Source organism: Lepidochelys olivacea, assembly GCF_965140295.1.
Source record: "Lepidochelys olivacea isolate rLepOli2 genome assembly, chromosome: 3".
Taxonomy (NCBI): domain Eukaryota; kingdom Metazoa; phylum Chordata; order Testudines; family Cheloniidae; genus Lepidochelys; species Lepidochelys olivacea.
Genome location: NC_140413.1, coordinates 193,323,336 through 193,343,057, shown reverse-complemented (window position 1 = coordinate 193,343,057; position 19,722 = coordinate 193,323,336). Strand labels below are relative to the sequence as shown.

At 51.3% G+C, this 19,722-nt stretch overlaps 1 long non-coding RNA gene across 1 annotated transcript; it reads left to right on the top strand.

Moving 5' to 3' along the window:
* The first annotated feature begins 9,827 nt into the window (after nt 1–9,827).
* On the top strand, nt 9,828–11,298 carry LOC311519095. Its single transcript, XR_014711201.1, has 3 exons — nt 9,828–9,932; nt 10,739–10,818; nt 11,241–11,298. It is a non-coding gene; the product is annotated as an uncharacterized lncRNA (long non-coding RNA).
* The last annotated feature ends 8,424 nt before the right edge of the window (nt 11,299–19,722 follow it).

The following is a 19,722-nucleotide window of genomic DNA, read 5'->3' as shown; positions in this document are numbered from 1 at the left end:
ACAAAGCATTGCAGTGTATGTTTGCTGGCGTTCAAACAACATCCGTTCTTTATCTCTCTGTGTTATCCTAAGAAGAGTGATCTTATTCATGGTCACCTGGTTGAAATAGGGTGCTTTTCTTAAGGGGATATTCAGAGGTGCCCATTCCTGCTGGGCTGTTTGTCTGTGGCTGAACGAAATGTTCCCCACTGTTAGCCACGCGCTGGGGGGAGGCAAAATGCGACCTTGTAACGAAAGCACATGTGCTATGTATATAATGTTAACAGTAAGGTTTACCGTGAAAGAGTGTACCGATTGTTCTATAAAATGTGTCTTTTTAAATACCACTCTCTCTTTTTTTTCTCCACCAGCTGCATGTGTTTCAAGGATCACAGGATCTTCTCCTTCCCAGAAGCTAGCGAAGATTAGAAGGCGAAAGAAACGCACTCACGATGAAATGTTCTCTGAGCTCATGCTGTCCTCCCACACTGACGGAGCACAGACGAATGCGTGGAGGCAGACAATGTCAGAGTGCAGGAAAGCACAAAACGACCGGGAAGAGAGGTGGCGGGCTGAAGAGAGTAAGTGGCGGGCTGAAGGGAGGGCTGAAGCTGAAAGGTGGCGGCAGCGTGATGAGAGGAGGCAGGATTCAATGCTGAGGCTGCTGGAGGATCAAACTAATATGCTCCAGCATATGGTTGAGCTGCAGGAAAGACAGCAGGAGCACAGACTGCCGCTACAGCCCCTGTGTAACCAACTGCCCTACTCCCCAAGTTCCATAGCCTCCACACCCAGACGCCCAAGAACGCGGTGGGGGACCTCTGGCCACCCAGCCACTCCACCCCAGAAGATTGCCCAAGCAACAGAAGGCTGGCATTCAATAAGTTTTAAAGTTTTAAACTTTTAAAGTGCTGTGTGGCCTTGTCCTTCCCTCCTCCATCACCCCTCCTGGTGCTTCGCTCCTCCACCACTCCTCCTGGGCTACCTTGGCAGTTATCCCCCTATTTGTGTGATGAATGAAAAAAGAATGCATGAATGTGAAGCAACAATGTCTTTATTGCCTCTGCAAGGGGTGATCAAAGGGAGGAGGGGAGGGTGGTTAGCTTACAGGGAAGTAAAGTGAACCAAGGGGCAGGGGGTTTCATCAAGGAGAAACAAACAGAACTGTCACACCGTAGCCTAGCCAGTTATGCATCTGGTTTTCAAAACTTCTCTGATGTGCACCGCTCCCTCCTGTGCTCTTCTAACCGCCCTGGTTTCTGGCTGTGCGAAACCAGCGGCCAGGCGATTTGCCTCAACCTCCCACCCCGCCAGAAACGTCTCCCCCTTACTCTCACAGATATTGTGGAGCGCAGAGCAAGCAGTAATAACAATGGGAATATTGGTTTTGCTGAGGTCTAACCGAGTCAGTAAACTGCGCCAACGAGCTTTTAAAAGTCCAAATGCACATTCTACCACCATTCTGCACTTGCTCAGCCTGTAGTTGAACAGCTCCTGACTACTGTCCAGGCTGCCTGTGTACGGCTTCATGAGCCATGGCATTAAGGGGTAGGCTGGGTCCCCAAGGATAACGATAGGCATTTCAACATCCCCAAGGGTTATTTTCTGGTCTGGGAATAAAGTCCCTTCCTGCAGCTTTTGAAACAGACCAGAGTTCCTGAAGATGCGAGCGTCATGTACCTTTCCCGGCCATCCCACGTTTATGTTGGTGAAACGTCCCTTGTGATCCACCAGTGCTTGCAGCACTACTGAAAAGTACCCCTTTTGGTTATGTACTCGCCGGCTTGGTGCTCCGGTGCCAAGATAGGGATATGGGTTCCATCTATGGCCCCACCAGAGTTAGGGAATCCCATTGCAGCAAAGCCATCGCCTATGACCTGCACATTTCCCAGGTCACATTTCCCTTGATATCAGCAGATCTTTGATTGCGTTGGCTACTTGCATCACAGCAGCCCCCACAGTAGATTTGCCCACTCCAAATTGATTCCCGACTGACCGGTAGGTGTCTGGCGTTGCAAGCTTCCACAGGGCTATTGCCACTCGCTTCTCAACTGTGAGGGCTCCTCTCATCTTGGTATTCGTGTGCCTCAGGGCAGAGGAAAGCAAGTCACAAAGTTCCATGAAAGTGCCCTTATGCATGCAGAAGTTTCGCAGCCACTGGGAATCGTCGCAGAGCTGCAACACTATGTGGTCCCACCAGTGTGTGCTTGTTTCCTGAGCCCAGAATTGGTGTTCCACGGCATGAACCTGCCCCATTAGCACCATGATGCCCACATTGCCAGAGCCCGTGCTTTGAGAGAAGTCTGTGTCCATGTCCTCATTGCTCTCGTCACCATGCTGACATCGCCTACTTGCCTGGTTTCACTTTGCCAGGTTCTGGTGCTGCATATACTGCTGAATAATGCATGTGGTGTTTAATGTGCTCCTAATTGCCAAAGTGATCTGAGCGGGCTCCATGCTTGCCGTGATATGGTGTCTGCACAGAAAAAAGGCGCGCAACGATTGTCTGCCGTTGCTCTGACGGAGGGAAAGGTGACTGACGACATGGCTTACGGGGTTGTCTTACAGGAATTAAAATCAACAAAGGGGGTGGCTTTGCGAGAAACAGAATGACCCCCTCAAGGATAGAACTCAAAACCTCAAGGATAGAACTCAAAACTGGGTTTAGCAGGCCGTTGATTTCACGGAGGGAGGGAGGAGAAAATGAATACAAAACAAATCTGGTCTATTTCTTGTTTTGAGCCACTTCATTTCTCTTTATACATCTTGCTGGCAGCAGACTGTGCAGTACAACCGCTAGCCATCATCATCTCCTGGGTGCTCGGCAGGACTGAATCGCCATGAGACGAAACTTAAAAGGGAAATGACCTGGCTGAATGTCACTGCCATGTTTGCCCAGGCGCCTCTGACCTCATCGAGGTCAGTTAAAAGAGCACCCAAGACGACATAGATAACGGCTATCAGTCATACTGCACTGTCTGCTGCCAAAAGGCAATAAACTGCTGCTGTGTAGCAATGCATTACCACGTCTGCCAGCACCCAGGAGACATACGGTGAAGGTTAGCTGAGCGGGCTCCATGCTTGCTGTGATCTGGCATCTGCACAGGAAACTCAAGAAAAAAGGTGCAAAACGATTGTCTGCCCTTGCTTTCACGGAAGGAGGGAGGGAAGGAGGGCCTGACGATATGTACCCAGAACCACCCGCCACAATGTTTTAGCCCCATCAGGCACTGGGATTTCTACCCAGAATTCAAATGGGCAGCGGAGACTGTGGGAACTATGGGATAGCTACCCACAGTGCAACGCTCCGGAAGGGGACGGTTGCCTCGGTACTGTGGACACACTCCACCGACTACATGCACTTAGAGCATTTGGGTGGGGCCACACACAATCAACTGTATAAAAACGCTTTCTACAAAACCAACTTCTATAAATTCGACCTAATTTCGTAGTGTAGACATATCCTGGAATACGGTTTTGGTGTTCTCATTTGAAAAAGATGTTGAGACCTTGGAGCTGGGGCAGCAAAGAGCCACCAAATGTTCTGAGGGGTGGAGAAAAATGCCTTCTAGTGAGCTATTGAAAGAGCTCAACCTGTTTAGCTTATTGAAAGAAGATTGAAAGGTGACTTCATTGAAGTGTTGAAGTGCCTTAATGGAGAGAAAATATGGGGTATGAAGGGGGTCGTTAATCTAGCAGAGCACGGCATCACAAGACCCAATGGCTGGAAGGTGAAAAGAGAGAAATTCATATTTCAAATAAGGAACAAATATTCAACAGCGAGGATGATTCACCACAGGAACTAGCTACCAAGGAAAGTGGTGGATTCTCCATCTCTTGATGTCGTTTAATGAAGACTAGATGCCTACCTGGAATCTCTTTGCCCCGAAAAGAGCTACTGTGGTCTATAGGAGGCCTGTGATATGCAGGGGGTCAGATTAAATGCTGTAATGGCCTCTTCTGGGCATACAGTCTCCTAATTTCTGAAAAACTGAGTGTAGCATTGGGAGCAGCCTCTGATGTTTTACTGTCTAGCCGGCTTCCTTCCTGGAATGAACCCTCATTGAGTGGGATGATCCACAGGGTACTAGTAGCTGAAACCTCCAAAGTGTCTGGACAGCGGCAGGACATTAGCTGTGCAGGGGAGGGGTGGGTGTGGCATTGAGATCACAAAGGCCTTTTGCAGGAGCTCAGCCTATTGGTCAAAGGTGATGGGGAGGTGGTGACCTCACAGAGAGATGCTGACATCAGCCAGGCAGGACAGGGGTGCAGGGCCAGGGGAACGTCAAGAGATCCCTGTGGCTTTGCTTCAGCAAGTCTCCTTCTCGAGGTCTCTCTTTGAGGACTGAGAGAGTATTAGGGTTCACGTACGTGAGCACGAGGAGGAACCTCTTTGGAGTTTTCTCCTTTCCTTCTACAGGGAATTACAGATTTTACGAGAAAACAGACGTCCCTGTTGAGAAGGTAAGAGCCTCTGAGAGGTTTGGAACCTGTTCCATCTGATCCATCTGGTGCCAAGTGAATTCTAGGCATGGAAAACCCTAGTTTAAGGTGGCAGAATTTTATTCCCCACCTAGGATTTTGTCCCTTAGCATCACTGGGGACAATAGGGTTTGTCCTTTGGGTGGTTTTACCTTTTCCTCCATCCCTCCCTCCTTTCTCTTCATCTCTTACTTCTTTTGTCCTTACCTCTGTTCCCCATCCCACTACCAGGAGAGGGGTGTGTGTGTTTGTGTCCCCCGGGGGTGCTCTGCAGCTTCCATTGTGGGATGTCCACCCAAAAATGTGGGTCTGAAATAGTGCTCGGAAAGTGATCCCCACCGGTGACCGGGGCCATCCTTTTGGCTCTCTGGTGAGAACCTGCAGCCTCCCGCCCTTCAGCCTCTACCCCGATTGGCTGAGGTGGACCTTGACGAGGGGAATGGTTTCCTAGGAGAAGTCTGGACTCCTGGATTCTGTTCCTTCTCTAGCCTGGTTTGGGAGTGTGGCCTGGGATGGCAGGAGGCAGCTGCTTGTCCAAAGTGACCAATTGTCTTTGTGACTGACCCCAGTGCTGGAAAAGGAGGAGACTCCCCGGGTATTGCTGCACCAGGGATGACGAGGGGGAACGTTGGGAGCAGATGATGCAATGAACTCCTGGCAGTGTGTGTAGATTGCACTCCCTGCACCCCTGTGTCTAGCTGACTTGCTTCCCAGAATGAACCCTCATTGAGTCTGGCCAGCAGCAGGACATTAGCTGTGAAGGGGTGGGGTGGGTGTGGCAGTGAGATCACAAAGGCCTTTTGCAGGAGCTCAGCCTGTTGGTGAAAGGTGATGGGGAGGTGGTTGTTGTACCAATAAAATAAAAACCAGCAGGATCTTATTAAAGGGAAAAAGGCAAAATACCACATTTATTGTGAATACAGAAAGAATCATAGTAAGCAGTTAGTTATAGCTATAACATTCCATTCAATCTCATATTTATTCACACATTCATTCATACAAACACACACACACACACATACACACCCACACACACAGGTTCTGCAAGGTTGTTATCATAGTTACCAGCCTTATAGTTGCTCATGCCAAGCCACTGGCCAGGTGGCCTGGACATGAGGAGGGAGCAGGGCCTTGTCAGATGCTCATCTGATGCTCCTGGAAGTTGGTTTGCAGAATCAGACCAAGAATCAGATCTCACTTTTTAGAGTCTATTTTTATAGGAATTTCTTCCTATGCCAGTCTATGGGAATTGCTTCATCATGCTGTTGCTGAATCAATCAGCAGATAGCACACTCCTGACGGCTCCAAGATGTTATCTTGTTCTTTGGTTCTCCCATCCTTGAGGCTGTTGGGTGGATTCCAGTCTGCCCTCCGGGGGGGTCCTCTGGTTATTTCCACTTGACGCCTTCTTCAGCCGATGGACACTGGATTCTTAGGCTGGCACCTCCCTGATCATTCAGTTATTATCCACACCAAGCATCCATCCACATGCATCCTCTATCTCTATTTTAATCACAATTGTTAATACAACAAAAGGGTGGGGAGTCTCTGGGTGCTGTTTCTGTTGTTAGAGTATTGCTTTGAGTCTCTCTCTCTGTGTGAATTGCTTTGAGAATAGACTCTGTCTTAGAATGTACTAACACAATTAGCAGCTTGCAAGTTTCACACATAGAGGGAGAGAAACAGTACCAAAAACCAAGAGACCTCTTCATTAGTAATACCCTGGAATTGAAACTATGGGGAATCAAACTCATTTGTGATTTTAATACAGAACTTCTTTAATATGATCCAACATGGTGACCTCACAGAGAGATGCTGACATCATCCAGACAGGACAGGGGCACAGGGCCAGGGAAACGTCAGAGATCCCCGTGGCTTTGCTTCAGCAAGATTCCTACTCAAGGTCTCTCTTTGATGTTGGATCTGATGTTGGAAATCTGATGAGGTTCAATAAGGATAAGTGCAGGGTCCTGCACTTAGGACGGAAGAACCCAATGCACAGCTACAGACTAGGGACCGAATGGCTAGGCAGCAGTTCTGCGGAAAAGGACCTAGGGGTGACAGTGGACGAGAAGCTGGATATGAGTCAGCAGTGTGCCCTTGTTGCCAAGAAGGCCAATGGCATTTTGGGATGTATAAGTAGGGGCATAGCGAGCAGATCGAGGGACGTGATTGTTCCCCTCTATTCGACATTGGTGAGGCCTCATCTGGAGTACTGTGTCCAGTTTTGGGCCCCACACTACAAGAAGGATGTGGAAAAATTGGAAAGAGTCCAGCGAAGGGCAACAAAAATGATTAGGGGTCTGGAACACATGAGTTATGAGGAGAGGCTGAGGGAGCTGGGATTGTTTAGCCTGCAGAAGAGAAGAATGAGGGGGGATTTGATAGCTGCTTTCAACTACCTGAAAGGGGGTTCCAAAGAGGATGGCTCTAGACTGTTCTCAATGGTAGCAGATGACAGAACGAGGAGTAATGGTCTCAAGTTGCAGTGGGGGAGGTTTAAATTGGATATTAGGAAAAACTTTTTCACTAAGAGGGTAGTGAAACACTGGAATGCGTTACCTAGGGAGGTGGTAGAATCTCCTTCCTTAGAGGTTTTTAAGGTCAGGCTTGACAAAGCCCTGGCTGGGATGATTTAACTGGGAATTGGTCCTGCTTCGAGCAGGGGGTTGGACTAGATGACCTTCTGGGGTCCCTTCCAACCCTGATATTCTATGATTCTATGATTCTATGATTCTTCTAAGACCAAGTAAATAAGACCTATCCAGTCATATGGTTGACAAATTTTCCTGCTTCTCTGCATTAATTGTCTCTGAGCAGTTCATGATTCTCTCTAACGTTCCAGTTCTTCTAAAATACTTTGTGAATAATTACTTTGAACTGTGGTTGTTCATTTGAGAACACTTTATTCAGGTCTCAGAGTAACAGTCGTGTTAGTCTGTATTCGCAAAAAGAAAAGGAGTACTTGTGGCACCTTAGAGACTAACCAATTTATTTGAGCATAAGCTTTCGTGATCTACAGCTGACTTCATCGGATGCTGTAGCTCACAAAAACTTATGCTCAAATAAATTGGTTAGTCTCTAAGGTGCCACAAGTACTCCTTTTCTTTATTCAGGTCATTCAATGTATGAAATTCAAGATGCGATGGTTAGTCTGAAAGTCTGGGCTCTTGGGTCCTATTCCCAACTCTGCCACTGACTGGCTGTGTGACCTAAGACAAGTCAATTCTCCTTTCTCAGTCTTTGCTTCTCCCTCTTTCAAGTAGGGATAACAATCCGCTCCTACCTATCTCACGGTGCGGGGAGGATGGGGATCCATTGGAGAGTATCACTTGGAGCAGGAGATAATAAGAGGTGTCCTATCACGTTTACTCAGATCAGATTATGACCTAATCAAAGAGCTGAAATATTCTATTTGATTTGTATTTTATTATTTTGAAATTGATAAGAGCAGCAGGCTCCAGGAAGGTGTGTAAAGTGCTGGGATGTCAGGATCTGGGAGGTGCTGTCTCCCCTGCACTAGGGCAATGTTCTGCACCCCCTGCTGCTGGCTGAGTTACTCCGTCTCTTGGCAATAAGACAGACTCTTTCTTCACAGTCAGTCGATCACCCAGTGTCACCATCCTGCCTGCTGACTTGGCAGGGTAATTCCTGAGGTCACCACCCTTTCCAGCCTGCCTTGGCTTGGAGAATGAGGAGGTGGGAGAGCAACAGCTGGCAAACTTGAACATCCACCATGCATCGCTTTATCACCTAGAGCAAGTGAGTGGCATTAGGATTCCTCTGTGGCATCCCCTGTCTGTCTGGGGCGAGGCAGAAAGAGGGTAGAGAATCTCTCTGAAAGGAGATAGGATTTGCAAACCGACCCCAGGAGTCCTTCACTCTCAGTCCAGGGAGGGACTTCTCCAGAGCTGTTTCCAGTGTGTTTGGAAAGATCCCAGCAATGGGGCTCCCAGCCCTTCCCTTGTGGGAGACTGTTCCCCAGGCTGAGAGTCTCTGAGCTGGGCCAGATCCTGTGACCTTCTGAGCATGGAAATCAGTGGGAAACAAGGGGACCCAGGGATTGCTATGCCTAGGAACTTTGACGTGGGGAATGGTTTCCCAGGAGAAATCTGGACTCCTGTATTCTGTTCCTTCTGTAGCCTGGAGGGGGAGTATGGCCTGGGATGGAGGAGGGAGCTGCTCGTCCAAAGTGACAGGTGGTCTTTGTGAATGACCCCAGTGCTGGAAAAGGAGGAGACTCCCCGGGTATTGCTGCACCAGGAAGGATGAAGGGGAACGTTGGGAGCAGATGATGCAATGACCTCCTGGCAGTGTGTGTAGATTGCACTCCCTGCACCCCTGTGTGGAGAGGAGGAGCTGCTCTGTCAGGGACAGGGATGGGGAGGGACCAAACAGGGCGGTTAGTGAGAGGCTGCTTTGGGCCCAGACTCACGGCTGCTCCTCGCTCGGTTCCATTCTGGCCAGGCTCCTGAGGATATTGAGGAAGAAGGCTCTGCAGGTGGCCTCAGAGCCTGAGGGAAGCAGCTGCCATCTTTCCGCAGGAACAGAGCGGTCCCTTTGTCCCCTCTGGTGGGGAAGGAGTTCCCGCCCGAGCCAGGAGGTGGAAGCGCCCAGCCTTCTGGTGGAGGAAACCTGCTCCCAGCGCAGGCACCGAGGTGGGAGAGGCACCAGCCAGGCCGAAATGGAGCTGTCCCAGGATGCGGTTGGGCAGGCAAGACTCAGACAAGGAGGGGAGCCGGGCTGGGTGGCTCTGGGGTTTGTTGTGTGGGAAGCACAGGTCCCAGGAGCTCAGCCCTGATTCCCAGGAGGAGGTATTGCCCTGCCCGGTCACTGAGGACATTCCAGCCTCCCCAGGGCAGAAGGTGAAGGAACCCTGTCCAAGCACCAGCAGCTTGGCCCACTCCCCATGGAACAGCAGCAGCTCCTGGGACTCAGGGAGGGGCGCTGCTGCTTTGTTTCAGCTGAGAAGCCAGGCTGGACTCAGGGAGGGGTGAGGAGGGGACTGTGAGAAGCCACCCTGGGCCCAGGCACTCGACCAGTGCTTTGCGGGCAGATCCCCAGCCCAGGTGTCAGGCCTGAGCCACATAAACCCCACTGATACTAGATGCTGCCACTTTGGTCCTTGATGCTCCTGGTTGGGGTGTGTGAAGCACCATGCAGGAAGTCCAGGACAGTCTGGGGGCTCTCTTTGCTTTGGGCTCCTGAAGGAGTTGGGGGCTGAAGGCATCACTGAGAGGTGGGAGTGTGGGGTCTGATCCCCCCCCGGGTCCTAGAGGTGGAGAGGGGGCACATTGCCCCACCATGCCCCTGTCTTTCCTCCGAGTGGAACAGGAGTTAGCCTCCCCACTTCTGTCCCTGGTGCAGGGACCGCCAGGGACTCGGAGGATGAGGAGGAGGAATGGGTGAACGTTGCCATGGAGGAGGCTGCTGTCAAGAACACCCAAGAGCAACTGCAAGGCCAAGAAAAGGTGAAAACATTCCCCAGCTGTGCTGGAACTGAGATTGTCCTGCCCCTTCCCAGCACCCTGACCCCCTGCAGAGCGTCTTGTCTCCGATGATCCACCAGCCCTAACGGGGACTTTTCTCTACCATCATCTGGGACCCCCACGATTTGGGTGTTTGTCATACACCAGCCAGGGTCTCCTCCCCCCACAGGCACTGTCCCAGTTCCTGACCCCGTTTGTGTAGGAGGTGTGGGTGATTTGGACAATGGCCGGGTCCCCACTGTCCCCCATTCAGGCCTGAGTCCTGCAGCTGGCGTGGGTGAGGCAGGGAGGTCCCTGGCTAACTGGCTCTGTCTCCCCTAACCCCACTCCTGATGGGTGCAGGACGAGGCCCAGCAGTTCATGTTCCTGCATGCCATCCACCCTGCGTGTCTCGCTGCACAGCAGAGAGAGCAGGACACATTGGAGCCGCACTTGGATTGGAGCCGCTAGGTGGCTGTTGTAGAGATTATTGTGGTGAGTGAGACACAGCGCCCAGCTGCTGGAGGGAGGAAAGAGATATGGGAGGGGCAGGGGTCTCCCCGGGCTAATGGATGGGGGATGGCTGGTACTGGAGGGGCAGATGAGGGCAGGGATTGCTGGGGATGAAGATTGGGGAGAAGAGATGGGAGAAATTCTGAGATTGGTCACTACTGCGTAGGAATCGGAGGAGCAGGAGGCAGGTGGGGGGACCTGCGGGCTGTGTGGGGTGCTGGCTGTGTCATCTCCTCATTCAGAAGCATCAGTCAGGCCCAAATCTCACACTCCTTTGTCTCCTTTGGGTCTCACAGGAGCTCATTGAGGAGCTGCCTGATATCTCTCCACCCAGCGCCATCCTCGCTAACTCCCTGATTGCTGTGGGCAACCTCAGGTACCGAGACCCTCCCCCTGGTTCCCCGAATCCCGGTGCTGCTGAGGCCCCCGGCTAAGAGTCACTGCCCCTCCCACTCCCCGCTCACCTCCCAAGGGTGACTCCTGTGGCAGAGGTGCTGGGAAGGTTCACACTCTCCTGGCTGGGCCGTTCTTTTCCCTCCAGTTACTTTGCAGTGGCTTTGGGGAGAGGCTCACTCCCAGGATCAGATAGAGGAGGGGGCAGCAGGGTCCAGGGAACAGGCTCTATTCCTACCCTGCCACTGTCTGTCTGGGAAACCTTGGCCTTGTCATTCCCTGGCTCGGTGCCTCAGTTTCCATTCTCGCCAGTCTGGGCCTATTTCCCTGCAGCTTCACGTCCGGGTTGGTACCAGTGCCGCCTCCGCACTGCATGGTCTAATACCAGCTCCTCTCTCCTGCCAGCACCACGACAGCTGCCCTGGAGCCAGAGCTAGAGTCCCACCTCCTTCGAGCTGCCCCGCATGCCGTCTTCACCCTGGGCACGGAGAAGGACACCACCCACCTCCAGGTAGATCATGCTTAAATCATGGATTGAAGGGCCTGCTGTCATCCTGCCATGAATCCTGGCTAATTGCCTGCAGTGGGATGTGAATGAGGGAGGCCAGGATATGTGTTTTGGGGATCTCACCAGCGCTTCCCAGAGACCCTTCTTCCCATCCTGTGGCAGGTGTAGCCCCAGTTTCCCTAGGTCTGAGCCATGGCTCTCCCTTGCTTTGCAGGATCTGCATAGGGTCTTGCCAAACCTCATAGATGCCCTGCTGGGGAACCTGCTGGTAGAGTCCCCAGACAGCGACAGGCTCCACGACATCTTGGAGGTGAGCCCGATTTGAGGGGTAGGGGTAATTTTACCTTAACTCTTCGATCCATTCTCCAGTGTGTCCTCCTAGCTGGGCCCCCAGTGGTCTGTCCTTGGTCAGGGCAGTCAGTGCAATGCAGTGTCAGGCCCTTCCTCCTTGATGGACTGAGGAAGGAGCTGGGACTTCAAGCCAGAGCTCTGCCTGGTTCTGTTGAGCAGTAACCATAGGGCCCCTGGCTGGCTTGGGGAGTGAGAGTCTGAACCCCTCCTATAAGATCTAGAAGATCGTCCTCAGAGAAGAGTCATGGGCTCCTTTCTAGAGAAACAGGAGGACCCCAGAGAATCAGCCCTTCTCTCCAAGGTACCCTGAGATTCCTGGGGGGATTGTGCTCACACTCAGTCCCTTCACCCAACCAAGGACTTGAGAGCCAGGGAGGGAGTTTAGGGCGGATGGGACCAGCCCCGACACCAGACATTCTTCCAATCTAGAGAGACAATGACAAGTTGTGACCTGCAGGATACAAGCATAGTCCTGGGGGCAACAATCCCTTTCTAAAGCCCTGCGATCAAAGAATTAGATATTCCACCCTGCGCACAATGTCTCAGCCCTCTGGGGATGTGGGACGCGGGGGTCTCATTTGCACAATACGTGCACCTGCCCATTGATCCTGAGCTGCCTCCTTTCCCCGCAGCCCATGAACTACTGGATCATGTCTAGAGTGTCCCAGGAGAGAGCCAGGGCTATTAGAAGCAGCACAGCCCTCCTCAGATTCACCATCACCCTTCCTGAGTTAGATGTAAGTGACCTGTGACCCCAGCTTCCTGACTCCAGGCATAGGTGGGCTGGCTCCAACTGGCTGTAGGATCTGGTGCTGCAGGGGCTGTGGGTTAGGAGTGTTCCTCTTGGGGGGCAGAGTGAGAGCAGAGAATGAGCATGGCTTGAGTCCATTACTTCTTGTCCTGGTTAAGTGGTGACTCTGGGCTTTTAAGGGGACCATGCTCATGCCTTCGTGTCATCCTGGAGCAGCTGAGGAAGCAAGTCCTCATGGAGGGCCCTGCCCACATCCCTGTGCTCCAGGCTCCCTTGGGAGCAGAGGAAATTAAGGGTCTAGCTCTAGCTTCTATCCTCTAGCATTTGCTGTAGAGGGGCTGAGGGGAAGGAGAGTCCTGTCCCAGGGGGGACTGGGAGCTGACAGGGAAATGCTGATGGAGTCCCCTCTCCCTCTCCCTTCCATTAGAATGCAGCAGAATTCCCCAGGATGGGTCACCATGTGGCAGAGCTGGCTCTGTTCATCAGTGACCCAGCCAAGGACATGAGCCGGGTTTACCGGCTCTACCAGCTGCTGCTGCAGCAGAGGGGTAAGGAACCCAGCTGGGAAAAGGTACCCCATAGAAGAGTGAGACTGGGACCCCAGGCAGTTTCTCTCAGACTGACCCCGTCTGGATGTTGAGTCTCTCTGTATCTCCGTTCTTCACCACCCCCTGCAATTCTGTTGGGCCAGGCACGCAGCGAGGACTCTGCCCACTGAGCAGCCACCAATGGGATTGGAAGGACACAAGCACGGCAACCAGAATGACAGATGTGGGTGTGTGTCTCTTTCCCGGGGCTGACCATCCATGAGGCCGAAGACCTGTGGTGCTGGGCCTGGCACCAGGACAGCAGGCTTCTGGGCTACAGGAACACAGCCAGGGTTGGGGAGGTAAGGACACTTTGCCAGGGCATGAGACAGCTCAGGGAGTTGAGGGGGGCAGTGGCTGGGTCCTCTGCAGTGGCTGCCTCGTGGATGCGGCAGAACACTAAACCCTGGTGCAACAGGAGCAGGTCATCCCTTCCCTCAGGCAGTTGCTGAGGGAGAGATCCTGCCTTCCTTCAGAGCCTTCAAGGTAGAGGTCCTTCCTCTTGCCTGGTCTGCCCACAAGTCCTCGTCCAGTCTGTGCACCCCGTGCAGGTGTGATGGAGCTGGGCTGGCTGAGGCCAGAGCAGCTCCTTAACCCCTTCTTCCCGAATGTGGGGTTTGTATTCCCCATCACAAGTCCACACAGAGGGGAAAAAACCTTGAAGATACAGCTTTTCATACTGTTAATGGCTAAAAGGCCTAGCAGGCCTGAGTTCGTATTTTGCCAAGGAGAGCTTTTTGTTATCTTGCAGACGCGGATCTAATGCTGCAGATGCATATTTTGGGTAGCGAATTATTATCTCATGAAGCAGTGACAATGTAAATTTTGAATCCTTTTTTATCCTGGCTTCTCTTTAACTCCTTGGAAGGCGACTTTAGATGATGCTTCGTGCAGCAGGCATTCTTTTGCCCTGTGTCGTCCGGGCTTTTCTGTTGCTGGATTCGAGAGGAGGGTTGGTGAGAATGCACTCTGCTGCCTGCAGAACGCTGCATTCTAACCAAAAGTATATTACTTTGGGTCCTGATTTTGTTCTGCTCCCGGAAGGTGAAGTTTGGAAGTTTTTGATGGAGCATGAAACAAAGTGAGAGTCAGTACTGGGAAAAGTCCCCAAAAGACGACTTGAGCCTACCCTGCATCAGCCAGATCCAGCCTCTTAATTTCTTTGGTATTGATTAAAAGTAAAATCAATGTTACTCACACACCTGCATAGGGTGTGCATGTGTGAATCCTCCAAGGGCAGAAATGAGATGGAGTGTACTTGAGACTTTATGAGTGATATCGACCCATTCCACAAAGTTGGAAATCATGGCCTTGTGGACAGACAGAAAGGAAAGTGAGTTATTCTTTCTTCCTCCCCCCATGGCAATATAATGAAAATATCCTCTATTTCATTCCATTGGAAGACACTTCCAGACCTGCTGTGTCAAGCCTGCTGCCTGGGACTGCGGGTGCTACCAGTGGCCAGCAGTGGGCCAGAATGAGGAGAACCATGCAGTAGTTTTTGGAGATGGGGCAGTGAGGAACAAGGAGCATCTTGCTTTCAAAAGAGCCAAGGAGGAAAGGGATCATGAGAACAGCCCACGAGGTTAAGAAATGGCGGGGAGAGCCTCGTTCCTCCATGGGACATTCCATTGTCCCTCTGTGGGCAGTCTATGTTTCTATTGGCTCCTTCCGATTATGCATTTGTGATATAAACTCACTGGGTGACCTAGGAGTTAACTCATTTCCCCCTTACGGCATCAGTCTTCTCCCCTATCAAATCTACCCTGGGGAAGAAGACCAGGAGCCCTGACAATCACCTTCACCTGTGGGTGTCTGGCCCTGGAAGCCTAACCCAAGTGGACTGTCTGCCCCGTCACCTGAACTACCATGTCATTCCCTCCTAGGGTCTTGTCCTAAGTTCTCAGCCTGTCCCCTAGCTGGCTTGTCCCTGACCTTACAAGGACTATCCAAGCCCCTCCCATGCCTACGCCCCTTGGGGTCTCTCTCCTGGCTGAGCACAGGCTGCCCTTATATCTCTCAAGAGGCCTGAGTCTGAGTCATATACTGCTTCTTGTCACGTGACCCGCACACTTATTCCCTTCACCCTAGGGAGCTGCATAACCTGGGCTAGGTGCAGTTCAGCTCAAACCCCTTTCCTGGCCATGTCACCCTGAGACAGGTTGAAACCGGAAACCTGTGGGCTAACAGCAACTTCTTCCTCTCAAAGGTGCTGACGACACAATGGAAGAGGAAATCCTTTGGCCCGTATAACTCAGGCCCTAGAATGTCACCAAGTGGTTCCTTCCGCCAACCATAACATGGAACTGAGCAAGACCACGTCTTTTGGAATGACATCCATGTGTATTAGAGCCAGCTGGCTAACAGAAAATCTTTCTTCTGCAGTGACGTGGGGTTAAGGGACATGGAGGAAAAGCCAAGGAGGCTGTGACCAAAGTTAGAGTAGCGAGGCCAGGATAAGCGGGGCTAGGTCCCAGGACGGGCTATCAGAAGACCTGCCATTTTGTATTCCTGCATTTGGGCTTATGAGTGAGTCTCTTCAATGCTGAGTGCCTCGGTTTCCCCAACTATCAAATAGAGCTAATCAAGGTTTTGTTGGTTCTCCCTATGTTAGAGGGTGGGAAACCGAGACACCGTTGGGACCTGTCTACAACACAGGCCTGTAGTGCATTTGTAAGCTGCTGACCCCCACATGTTTTTCAGAGCCTATGGACCGCACAGGTCTTAAAGGTGTGTTTGTTCTGTGCTTCTCCACTATGTACCAGCAGGGCTGGACGGCCTTTTCTCACTGTGCTGTGGGGAGGAGGTCCTGGGTACAAAGGCTCTGAAGAAGCTCTCAAGGACAAATTTTTTAAAATAATTTTTATCAGTGATTTGGGAGCGAACATACAATCCCTGCTGAGAAGACTGATGGGTGACAAAATACTGGCAGCGTGGTAATTACTGATGAGGAGAGGACAGTGATACAGAGGGATCTGGCTCATTTGGTAAACTGGACCCATTCAAAGCAAAGAAATTTGACCAGAGCCAAATGCAAGGTCCTGTAGCTAGCAACAGGGCATGCCGGTCACACCTCCAGAATGGGAAGTGTGTCGAGAAAAGCAGTGACTCTGAAAGGGATTTTGGGGCCAAAGTGGAGAAGCTCGTCAACATGAGCTCCCAGTGTGATGCTGTGGTGAACAGGGCTAAAGCCATCATTAGACGTAGGAGCAGAGCGGTGAGTAGGATAGGGAGGTGACAGAGCATGAGTGAGACTGAGATTGGAATACGGCATCCGGTTTTGGTGTCCTCATTTGAAAAAGATGTTGAGACACTGGAGCTGGGGCAGCAAAGAGCCACCAAATGTTCTGAGGGCTGGAGAAAAGTGCCTTCTAGTGAGCTATTGAAAGAGCTCAACCTGTTTAGCTTATTGAAAGAAGATTGAAAGGTGACTTCATTGAAGTGTTGAAGTGCCTTAATGGAGAGAAAATATTGGCTATGAAGTGGCTCGTTAATCTAACAGAGCACGGCATCACAAGACCCAATGGCTGGAAGGTGAAAAGAGAGAAATTCATATTTCAAATAAGGAACAAATATTCAACAGCGAGGATGATTCACCACAGGAACTAGCTGCCAAGGAAAGTGGTGGATACTCCATCTCTTGATGTCGTTTAATGAAGACTACATGCCTTTCTGGAATGTGTTTGTCCCAAAAGGAACTATTGTGGTCTACAGGAGGCCTGTGATATGCAGGGGGTCAGCTGAGATGCTGTAATGGCCTCTTCTGGCCATACAGTCTCCTAATTTCTGAAAAACTGAGTGTAGCATTGGAAGCAGCCTCTGATGTTTTACTGTCTAGCCGGCTTGCTTCCCAGAATGAACCCTCATTGAGTGGGGTGATCCACAGGGAGTAATTCAAACCTCCAAAGTGTCTGGCCAGCGTCAGAAGATTAGCTGTGCAGGGGCGGGGTGGTTGTGGCAGTGAGATCACAAAGGCCTTTTGCAGGAGCTCAGCCTATTGGTCAAAGGTGATGGGGAGGTGGTGACCTCACAGAGAGATGCTGACATCAGCCAGGCAGGACAGGGGCGTAGGGCCAGGGGAACGTCTAGAGATCCCCGTGGCTTTGCTTCAGGAAGTCTCCTTCTCGAGGTCTCTCTTTGAGGACTGAGAGAGTATTAGGGTTTACGTTCTTGAGCGCGAGGAGAAATCCCCTTGGAGTTTTCTCCTTTCCTTTTACAGATTTTACGAGAAAACAGATGTTCCTGTTGAGAAGGTAAGAGCCTCTGAGAGGTTTGGAACCTGTTCAGTCTGATCCATCTGGTGCCAGCTGAAATCTAGGCATGGAAAACACTAGTTTAAGGTGGCAGAATTTTATTCCCCACCTAGGATTTTGTCCCTTAGAATCACTGGGGAGATTAGGGTGTGTCCTTTTGGTTTTACCTTTTCCTCCATCCCTTCCTCCTTTCTCTTCATCTCTTACTTCTTTTGTCCTTACCCCTGTTCCCCATCGCACCACCAGGAGAGGGGTATGTGTATGTGTGTGTCCGGGGGTGCTCTGCAGTTCCCATTGTGGGATGTCCACCCAAAAATTTGGGACTGAAATAGTGCTCGGACAGTGATCCCCACCGGTGACCGGGGCCATCCTTTGGGCTCTCTGGTAAGAACCTGCAACCTCCCACCCCTCTACCCTGATTGGCTGAGCAGGGGGTTACTGACAGGGAGTTGACTCAGGTCCTTGTTGGTCTCTTCTAAGACCAAGTAAATAAGACCTAACCTGTCGTATGGTTGACAAAGTTTGCTGCTTCTCTGCATTAATTGTCTCTGAGCAGTTCATGATTCTCTGTAACATTCCTGTTCTTCTAAAAAACTTTGTGAATAATTACTTTGAACTGTGGTTGTTCATTTGAGAACACTTTATTCAGGTCTCAGAGTAACAGTCGTGTTAGTCTGTATTCGCAAAAAGAAAAGGAGTACTTGTGGCACCTTAGAGACTAACCAATTTATTTGAGCAAAAGCTTTCGTGAGCTACAGCTGACTTCATCGGATGCTGTAACTCACGAAAACTTATGCTCAAGTAAATTGGTTAGTCTCTAAGGTGCCACAAGTACTCCTTTTCTTTATTCAGGTCATTCAATGTATGAAATTCAAGATGCAATGGTTACTCTGAAAGTCTGGACTCTTGGGTCCTATTCCCAACTCTGCCACTGACTGCTGTGTGACCTAAGACAAGTCAATTCTCCTTTCTCAGTCTTTGCTTCTCCCTCTTTCAAGTAGGGATAAGAATCCGCTCCTACCTACCTGACGGTGCGGGGAGGATGGTGATCCATTGGAGAGTATCACTTGGAGCAGGAGATAATAAGAGGTGTCCTATCACGTTTACTCAGATCAGATTATGACCTAATTGAAGAGCTGAAATATTCTATTTGATTTGTATTTTATTATTTTGAAATTGATAAGAGCAGCAGGCTCCAGGAAGGTGTGTAAAGTGCTGGGATGTCAGGATCTGGGAGGCGCTGTCTCCCCTGCACTAGGGCAATGTTCTGCACCCCCTGCTGCTGGCTGAGTTACTCCGTCCCTTGGCAATAAGACAGACTCTTTCTTCACAGTCAGTCGATCACCCAGTGTCACCATCCTGCCTGCTGGCTCGGCAGGGTAATTCCTGAGGTCACCACCCTTTCCAGCCTGCCTTGGCTTGGAGAATGAGGAGGTGGGAGAGCAACAGCTTGCAACCGTAAACATCCACCATGCATCGCTTTATCACCTAGATCAAGTGAGTGACATTAGGGTTCCTCTGTGGCATCCCCCGTCTGTCTGGGGAGAGGCAGAAAGAGGGTGAGAGAATCTCTCCGAAAGGAGATCGGATTTGCAAAGCGACCCCAGGAGTCCCTCGCTTTCAGTCAGGGGAGGGGCTTCTCCAGAGCCATCTCCATCCAGTGTGTTTGGAAAGGTCCCAGCAATGGGGCTCCCAGCCCTTCCCTTGTGGGAGACTGTTCCGAAGGCTGAGAGTCTCTGAACTGGGCTAGACCCTGTGAGCTGCTGAGCTTGGAAATCAATGGGAAACAAGGAGACCCTGGGCTTGCTATGCCTAGGGACTTTGACGTGGAGAATGGTTTCCCAGGAGAAGTCTGGACTCCTGGATTCTGTTCCTTCTGTAGCCTGGAGCGGGAGTGTGGCTTGGGACAGCAGGAGGGAGCTGCTTGTCCAAAGTGACAGGTGGTCTTTGTGACTGACCCCAGTGCTGGAAAAGCAGGAGACTCCCCGGGTATTGCTGCACCAGGGATTACGAGGGGGAACGTTGGGAGCAGATGATGCAATGACCTCCTGGCAGTGTGTGTAGATTGCACTCCCTGCACCCCTGTGTGGGGAGGAGGAGCTGCTCTGTCAGGGACAGGGATGGGGAGGGACCAAACAGGGCGGTTAGTGAGAGGCTGCCTTGGGCCCAGACTCACGGCTGCTCCTCGCTCGGTTCCATTCTGGCCAGGCTCCTGAGGATGTTGAGAAAGAAGGCTCTGCAGGTGGCCTCAGAGCCTGAGGGAAGCAGCTGCCATCTTTCCCAGGAGCAGAGCGGTCCCTTTGTCCCCTCTAGCGGGGAAGGAGTTCCCGGCCGAGCCAGGAGGTGGAAGCGCCCAGCCTTCTGGAGGAGGAAACCTGCTCCGGATGCAGGTGCTGTGGTGGGAAGGGCACCAGCTAGGCTGAAATGGAGCTGTCCC